At 40.8% G+C, this 9,102-nt stretch overlaps 1 long non-coding RNA gene across 1 annotated transcript; it reads right to left on the bottom strand.

The window, feature by feature from the left end:
* Nucleotides 1-289: 289 nt before the first annotated feature.
* Nucleotides 290-5,196, bottom strand: LOC108701162. Its single transcript, XR_001933111.2, has 3 exons — nt 4,854-5,196; nt 3,898-4,198; nt 290-1,152 (listed from the first exon to the last, which is right to left on the bottom strand). It is a non-coding gene; the product is annotated as an uncharacterized LOC108701162 (long non-coding RNA).
* Nucleotides 5,197-9,102: the final 3,906 nt, after the last annotated feature.

Raw genomic sequence — 9,102 nt, 5'->3', positions numbered from 1 at the left:
GGCCATCTTAAATATATTGCAATATATGGACAAACAATCCCTTTTTTAGTAGTTGTATGCACAAAATGTCTCAATGTCATAAATATATTGATAATGGGTTGAGTGCAGAGGACTCTTGTATTTGTCTATATGTATTTTGTGGTCACAGCCTCATTGCACCCCCGCCTAATGGTTTTTAAAATTAGTGGTGAGCACAACTATCCCTTGTTTGTTAGAGAACACATGCACCTTCTCACTTATGTGGGTGCCCACATTGAAGGCAATGAGAGAAAAGCTGCACCCCCACTGGTGGAATTCATAAATTTACTGTACGTTAGGTGCCAGGGCTGTGAGAGATTGCTTTTAGGTCACGTGGAATTATTCCAGACTTGATGCTATATCATCGTCCAAGGGATACAAGCTAAGAAAAACACGGCGGCATTACGTAAGGGGCTAGGAAGTGGCACTCTGCTGACATCAAAGCAGATCCAAAATTTCATTTTATTTTTTCTCTGTGTCTGCAGCAGAACTTTTGGCAAGATTTTGGATGTTTTCGAAAAAATGCCATGTTTCATTACAATCATAGGTTCAGTGGCTCTCCAGTTTGGAATATCAGCCACTATGGTCCATTTTACCCTAGCAACCAGAATGTAGTTTAAATAAGAGACTGAAAAATCAATAGGAGAGGGCCTGTATAACATGTTTTATAGCTTCATCATTAACATTATCCTCAGATAACTTGGATAACTAAGATGAATATCCACAACCAGGGCCAATACAAATGTTTTTAATGTGTGTTTTAATGTGTATCAGCTTAATTTCCCTACAGTGGTCCCTAGTCATTGGGAACCCAGGTTAAAGGTAACTATATGACATTTGGGTGCTTACTCAGTTGGAGCTTGAAAGCAATAGTTACTTTAAGAGTCTGATATTTTCTGGCAATAGCCTTGCATTCCAAACTTTCATTTCGGTTGATTTATTTATGCACATTGCCAATCCAAAGGAGATCAGAATTTGAACTCAACTATTAAAATTCCAGCTAATTAATGTGCAACAATTGTCTTTCATAAGAGAATAGCGCATCATTGTTTGAGGTTTCCGGTGAATATAGGAATGACTCCTGCAGCCAATATGCAAAGCATCTTAACGGGTACAGAAACCCCAGCCAGCAATCTGATGAGAAAGAAAGAGACTCATTAGCTCACATTGCATAGATTCAATTTAGCTTTGTAAATCAGTGATGGAAAACCCAGTTTTGAGGATGGAGAACCTGGACACAAGTGCAAGAACACTAAGGGGTGAAAATGAGATGGATACAGTAGGGCAAGATGGTGACAGAAGGAAAGGATGGAGAAAGTAGGACAAATGATGACAGAAGGAAAAGATGGTGATAGAAGGAAAAGATGGAGACATTAGGGCAAGAAGTTATCAGTTGGATAAGACAGAAACATTAAAATAAAATGGAAACAGTAGAACAAGATAGAGGAAGTAAGGTGGGATGGTGACAGAAGGAAAAAATGGAGACAGTAGGGCAAGATGGTGATAGTAATACAAGATAAGTGATAGTAGAACAAGATTGGGACAGTATGGCAGGATGTTGGCAGTAGCATAAGATAAAGGCAGTTAGCAGTGTACCCCAACCAATGGCTTGCAAGAAACATGTTGCATAAAAACCTGATGTACTGCCAAGCAGAGCCTCCTGTATGCTGCCAGTCCTCATAGAGGCTAACAAATAGCCCACTATAGCCCTTGTTCAGCACTCCCAAAAACTATTTGAATGTAAATTTGAACGCGGCTAATAATGGGTAAATAAGATTGGAGACAGTAGAGCGAGATGGTGACAGTAGACAAGATGGAGACTGGGCTATATCAGGGCAAGATGATGACATTGCAACTTTATGTACAACTGTGCACAATTAATGGGGACCTAAAATTAGCTATAGCTAGAATGGTTACCCTCCTCTCACACCAACACATTTTGCAGGATATATATATACGTCAAAGAGCCAACTACGTCAAATAAGCATAGGACTGGCCAGATATGGGATGAATTTGACGTATTTGGCCAGCTTAAATATATTGCAATATATGGACAAACAATCCCTGTGTTGTTTAAAAGGTAAGGCATTTTTCAGTAGCAGTATGCACAAAATGTCTCTGTCTTAAATATATTGATAATGGGTTGAGTGCAGAGGACCTCTTGCATTTGTCTATATATATATATATATATATATATATATATATATATATATATATATATATATATATATATATATATATATATATATATATTACTAGACTCTCACCTACAGATACACCATATGTTGAATAAAAATTATGCACTGTGTCCACATGAATGGTTATGAACATTTTGGCATATGATCAAGGTGCTCTAGTGTGCCAACAAAAACTCTCAGTATAAGATCTACTTTATAAGGAGTGCATAAAAGTGGTGACATTATACAGTTCAGTACAGTACTATAGATGTTGTGTTTGGAGAGTCTTCATTGTGCCCAACCACATGCAAAAATATATTATATGAGTGAATGTGCAGAAAGAGTAGGAAGAAATTAGTATTGTGCCTCTGTAAAAAAACCACCTCCAACCAGCAATGCATCTGATTGGGCTATAAGCCAAAACTGTTTTCGCCCATAACTATGGCACACAGAAAAGGTTTGTGCCATGTTAACTGGAAATTGTTGCACCTAATGGGGCAAATTCACTAAGATTCGTAGTTGCGCCAGGCGTAACTTTGCCACACTTCGCCGCACTTCGCCACACTTTGCCAGGCGTAGTTTCGCCAGCGCTCCGCAAATTCACTAAAATCCGAAGTTGCGCTCAGGGGGTAGCGTAAGGTTGCGAAGTTGCGCTAGCGTTGAACCGCTAAGTGAAGCGAAGTTACGATAACGATGGTTAATTTGCATACGGCGCCAAATTCAAATTTCAATGGAAGAATACGTACAATCACTACAAATGCCTGGGAAACCTTCAAAACAGCAAATAAAATGTTTATTTTGCCCTACACATGTGCCCACTGTATAGTTAAGGTGCCATGAGTTAGGAAATGTAGGGGGGAAGGAGGGGAGCCCCAAAAATTTTTTCGATCTTTTTCAGCCTATCACCCATAATATAGAAAAAACGCCAGCGTTTTTTGGGACTTAGAAAAAATTGTAACTTTTTTTGAAGAAATCCCTATCTACTCTATTGCGCTTCGCCTGGTCTGAGGTGGCGAAGGAAGTCTAGCGTAAACTGTAGCGTTCAGTACAATGCGCACGTTAGTAAATTTGCGTAGTTACGTCCGTTGCGCAAATTCGCCAGGCGTAGGGGTGCGAAGTAACACTAGCGAATTTACGCCAGCGTTCGTTAGTGAATTTGCGAAGTAACGAAAATGACCAACGAATTGACGCTTTCGTTAGGCGCTTCGGCGCATAGTGAATTTGCCCCAATGTGTTTAAACAATATCAACCACTATGGCAAATGACGTGTCAAGTTTAAAATAATAGGGGCAACTATTAAATGAATAGCAAAGCAATAGAATCGTTCATTGCAAACTAAGGCAGAAACCATTTTTAAGTGATATTCCCCTGAAATGGTATGTTTAGTAAACCTATCGAGTTATTTAAGATTGCTCAGATATAAAGCAATAAATTTACTTCTGGCATGGAAATAGGTTACTTGTATAGTGCATTTAATCCAAACCTGATGTTCTATAAATCAGTATTTAACAGTTTTTAAAACAAAAGAGGATCATTAACGTGGAATCCCTGGATGCCACTGCCACCTACACCCACAGGAACCACACTCAGACTGTGCACCAACAATTTGTGTCAGTGCAGCAGAGAGCGGGGGGCAGTAATGGGAAAAGGCTTCCCCTTTTCTCTCTTAAGTTTCTCTGCCTCCTTTACATTGTTCCAATACCTTTGCATGAGATCCCTTTTGGTTCATGATGATGTCACTTCAGGTTTTATGTTGATAAAGCTATTACGGTTTGGGAGAGTAATAAACAGGAACAGCTCGTCCACCAATAAGATCCACAGAGGTCTGTAATCTGTAGTCTATGTCCTAAAAACTGTTTAATGTACCTAGCAGCCAGCCAGACAGTTTGCAGCTGAGGCCGACACTTTCAATCGTCTGTACAGTTTGGCTAGAAAAGGAACAAATGGGATGAAAGCTGTGCGTGTGGCCAGACTTAGTGCTAAGAATTAACCAGAACCATTTGCTGAAAGAAGAGAGGAAAAAAAGAACAATCATTTCATGTAAACAAGAGCCGCAATCAAAATATCCTTACAAAATCATTTTAGTGGACACTATTAAATGTGCCCAAAATGAATGTGGGGTTTATTTTTATAACGTGATATTGTCAGCTCTGTTAGTTATTAACGGTTGGTGTGATCATCAGGCACGGCGACACATTCAGATGAACATGAAAACAAGTGTTTTAGGTTGTAGGTGCAAGTGGTTTCCACGCATAGTAAGGATCATTTATAAGTTCAAGCACAGTGAAACAAGGTTGCCATGTTTTTTCCTATAGTTACAGTGTTTTTGGCTGCAAGGGGAAGATGCACCTGGTGCAACTGGGTCTGGTGTGTCAAAAAAGTGCACAGTTTCTCTTGCATCCGTTGTGAATGGGATGGTGCTGTAAGTTTCTATGTATATTATATCATTAATAATAATATCAATATACCTCAACCCACTTACTAGGGTTTCTGGTTCTTTTGAGCAAGCAGACAATGAATCCACACCAATGAGCGTATAGTAAAGGGATGTATTGTAAAATAAATCAATTGATTGTTCTACATAAATGATTGCACTTAGACTAAACAAAAATTACAATATTTACAGTTACACATTACACAAGTCTACATAGTTGTTACCAAAAAGGCAGGGGAATAGAGTTCGGCTTCATCTCTGCCTTCCCCTCTGGTCTTCATTCCTCACATGTCTTGTCCCAGGCTCCTCTGGCTTCTCCAGCTCTCTAGCTGCCTCCTCTCAGCTGCCCAGCTCCCTCTCTGCTGCCCCTCTCAGCTGCCCACCCCTTCACATGTCTGCTCGTGTTCTTTTATCCTGCGTTCTCACCTTCCCCCGCAGGAACCCTCCCAACTGCCAAGATGCTGTGATAAACCCCCAACTTGCCTACATCCTGTTGAGCAAGTTTTCTCACATACACAATCAGTTTTATGGTCCCCACAGCAGACATAGGCCTTAGTAGTCACAGGAAAACCTTTGTTATGATAATCAGGGCTTCATGTAAGTTCCCTGAACAACAGCTTTCATATTAAATAACAAAATCAAGATGGCAATTTCTTACAGTGCCTTCAAAATCAGTGACTCTTTTGTGTGATGTTTCCCCAGTGTCAAAACACACGCTTGCACTTGATTCAGAACAGAAGGTGAGATGGATGAAGTGGTTCAGACTGCAACGATGTGGAGGTGCGAGGAGGAGCTTTGAACACAAGAACCTTTAATTAATGGTTACAATTACCACAAAGACTACGTCCATTATTGTGCAACCTCTGCAGTGATTGCGGGCATAAATGCAGCAGTAGTGAGAGAGACCAAAAGTGCTGTAGGGCAATGTTGAATCTGTAGGACAAGATGGTGATAGAAGGACAAGATAGAGACAGTAGAACAAGATGAAGACAATGGATCAGTGCCGGGCCATGCTGGGCAGGCGCCCTAGGCAGGCACGGCACTCGTGGCGCCTGCATTGTGTGCGCGCATTCGCGCTGGCGTGCGCACGCGCGAATTTGCGCATGCGCAGAAGCGCAAAAGTCGGCAAGAGAAGGGAACTGGACAATGGGGTAGGCGACAGAGGAGGTACGTGCCTGGCGCCCTCCCAGCTTTGCGCCCTAGGCACGTGCCTACTCTGCCTACCCCTAGTTCCGGCCCTGCAATGGATCTATATTTAGCACCACTAGGGCAAAATTATTGCTGAATTGCAAGATAGAAGAACAACAATATGGAATCAGTAGAACAAGATGTAGGCAATAGCTCTATGAGGTAGATTTAGGGCAAGGTTGAAACTGTAGGACACGATGGTGACAGAAGGACAAGATAGAGACAGTAGAACAAGATGTAGAACGATAGCCAAATTGCAAAACAACAGTAGGGCAGGATGGAATCTGTAGAACAAGATGTAGACAATAACTCTATGGGGCAGATTTATCAAATTGTGAATTCAGAGCTCACCACAGAAAAATTTACCCACTTTCTATTCATTTCTTTGGTATTTTTAGAAGCGTATTAATTAATGGTTCACCATTTGATTACTTTGAAAGATCCCATAGGAATATATAGAAAGTAGGTGAACTCTAATTTCACAATTTGATAAATCTGCCCCTTAATTTTAGTGCTGAGCTTTGTAGACAACAACAGCTGAAGGGCAATAGGTTCCCAGTTATTTTGGCCCTGCCATAACTTAAAGTAGGGGTCCACAACCTTTTTTACCTGTGAGCTACAGTCAAATGTAAAAAGAGTTGAGGAGCAACACAAACATGAAAAAGTCACTGGTGGTGCCAAATAAGGGCTGTGATTGGCTATTTGGTAGTCTGTAAGTGGACTGGCAGCCAACAGGCGGTTTTGTTTGGCAGGGGTTGGTGGGCAACATGTTGCTCGCGAGCCGCTGGTTGGGGATCACTGACTTAAAGCAAGCCCGAGTAGCCCACTGTGGATCTTAGGAGTTGTAGTTCAGCAGGAGCTAAAGAGAGTGTCCAAGATTGGCTAGAAATGCTTTTTAATAAAAATTATTCCTTCACCTTTCCTAAAACCCGGGAGGTCTGATGACAATGGAGAATTTTGCAGACTCCAGTCCGGGATGCATTGATTAAAACCATAATTTTATTACAAACACGTTAAAGAACAGGCCTGGCAGAACTTACCATTCCTAACGCTTTTGTAATAAAATGATGGTTTTAATCATTGCATGGAGGGCTGGCCCTACTTCACTGAAGCATTGTCTCGGTTATGTTTTCCTGGCATATAAAAACACCAAACAGCCATATATTGCACTATATTAGTATTGTAGGTAACTGAGGTGATGGAGGCTATTGTGCTACAAGTCACCACCGTGTTAGATTACATTATGAAAGCAAATAAAAGAATATAAATAAAATATCCATATCATCTAATTCTTTTAGGACTGTGTAGGTGTGGACATTAAACCAAGTAATCTGAGACATAGGTAGGCAGGACTATGTGATCCATGGAGCCAATCAGAGAGCAAGGGCATGAATAAAGTGTTCTTGTTGGAAATCCAAACAGTGGAACTGCCAGTTCAAACCTCAAGAGTGAAATGAACCCACTTCAAGACTGGCCTTATTTTCCTGGTAGGCTATAGGGATGTAGCGAACGTCGGAAAAAAAGTTCGCGAACATATTCGCGAACTTGCGCAAAAACGCGAGCGGTTCGCGAACGGTTCGCGAACCCCATAGACTTCAATGGGAAGGCGAACTTTAACATCTAGAAAAGACATTTCTGGCCAGAAAAATGATTTTAAAGTTGTTTAAAGGGTGCAACGACCTGGACAGTGGCATGCCAGAGGGGGATCAAGGGCAAAAATGTATCTGAAAAATCTGCCTGTGTGTGCTTGGAAGAGATAGTGTAGGGGGAGAGCTGTTAGTGATTTCAGGGACAGATGATAGTAAGTTTGCTGGCTAGTAATCTGCTTGATACTGCTCTGTATTGGAGGGACAGAAGTCTGCAGGGATTTGAGGGACATTTTAGCTTAGGTAGCTTTGCTGGCTAGTAATCTACTGTTCTCTTTAAACAACTGCCATACGTTGACCTTGTAGGCATTGTTTGCCCAGTTTTTTTGGACGCAGCCACTGAAGCACAGTTGCCAGAAAAAATATGCCATATAAATGCTGAAAATAGTCATTTTTCGCCATACGTTGACCTTGTAGACATTGTTTGCCCAGTTTTTTTGGACGCAGCCACTGAAGCACAGTTGCCAGAAAAATTATGCCATATAAATGCTGAAAATATAAATTTTTTTGGTTGCAGCCACTGAAGCACAGAGGCCAGAAAAATTATGCCATATAAATGCAGAAAATATGCATTTTTTTGGTCGCAGCCACTGAAGCACAGTTGACAGAAAAATTATGCCATATAAATGCTGAAAATATAAACTTTTTTGGTTGCAGCCACTGAAGCACAGAGGCCAGAAAAATTATGCCATATAAATGCAGAAAACATGCATTTTTTTGGTCGCAGCCACTGAAGCACAGTTGACAGAAAAATTATGCCATATAAATGCTGAAAATATAAATTTTTTTGGTTGCAGCCACTGAAGCACAGAGGCCAGAAAAATTATGCCATATAAATGCAGAAAATATGCATTTTTTTGGTCGCAGCCACTGAAGCACAGTTGCCAGAAAAAATATGCCATATAAATGCTGAAAATAGTCATTTTTTGCCATATACGTTGAGTCAACGTATGGCAAAAAATGACTATTTTCAGCATTTATATGGCATATTTTTTCTGGCCTCTGTGCTTCAGTGGCTGCGGCCAAAAAAACTGGGCAAACAATGCCTACAAGGTCAACGTCGTTGACCTTGTAGGCATTGTTTGCCCAGTTTTTTGGCCGCAGCCACTGAAGCACAGAGGCCAGAAAAAATATGCCATATAAATGCTGAAAATAGTCATTTTTTTGGTCGCAGCCACTGAAGCACAGTTGCCAGAAAAATTATGCCATATAAATGCTGAAAATATAAATTTTTTTGGTTGCAGCCACTGAAGCACAGAGGCCAGAAAAATTATGCCATATAAATGCAGAAAATATGCATTTTTTTGGTTGCAGCCACTGAAGCACAGAGGCCAGAAAAATTATGCCATATAAATGCAGAAAATATGCATTTTTTTGGATGCAGCCACTGAAGCACAGTTGCCAGAAAAAATATGCCATATAAATGCTGAAAATAGTCATTTTTTTGCCATACGTTGACCTTGTAGACATTGTTTGCCCAGTTTTTTTGGTTGCAGCCACTGAAGCACAGAGGCCAGAAAAAATTAAACCAGTAGGGTTTGCACCCTAGTTTGTAACGGTGGCGGAGGGAGGAGGAGGACGCTAAAGGACAGCTGTGTGTGGAGTCATGAGGCTTGAAGAGAAGGACAGCTGCATAGAA

Source organism: Xenopus laevis, chromosome 9_10L (assembly GCF_017654675.1).
Source record: "Xenopus laevis strain J_2021 chromosome 9_10L, Xenopus_laevis_v10.1, whole genome shotgun sequence".
NCBI lineage: Eukaryota > Metazoa > Chordata > Amphibia > Anura > Pipidae > Xenopus > Xenopus laevis.
Note: the sequence above shows the minus strand (reverse complement) of the source record. Positions and strands in the feature narration are given on the sequence as shown.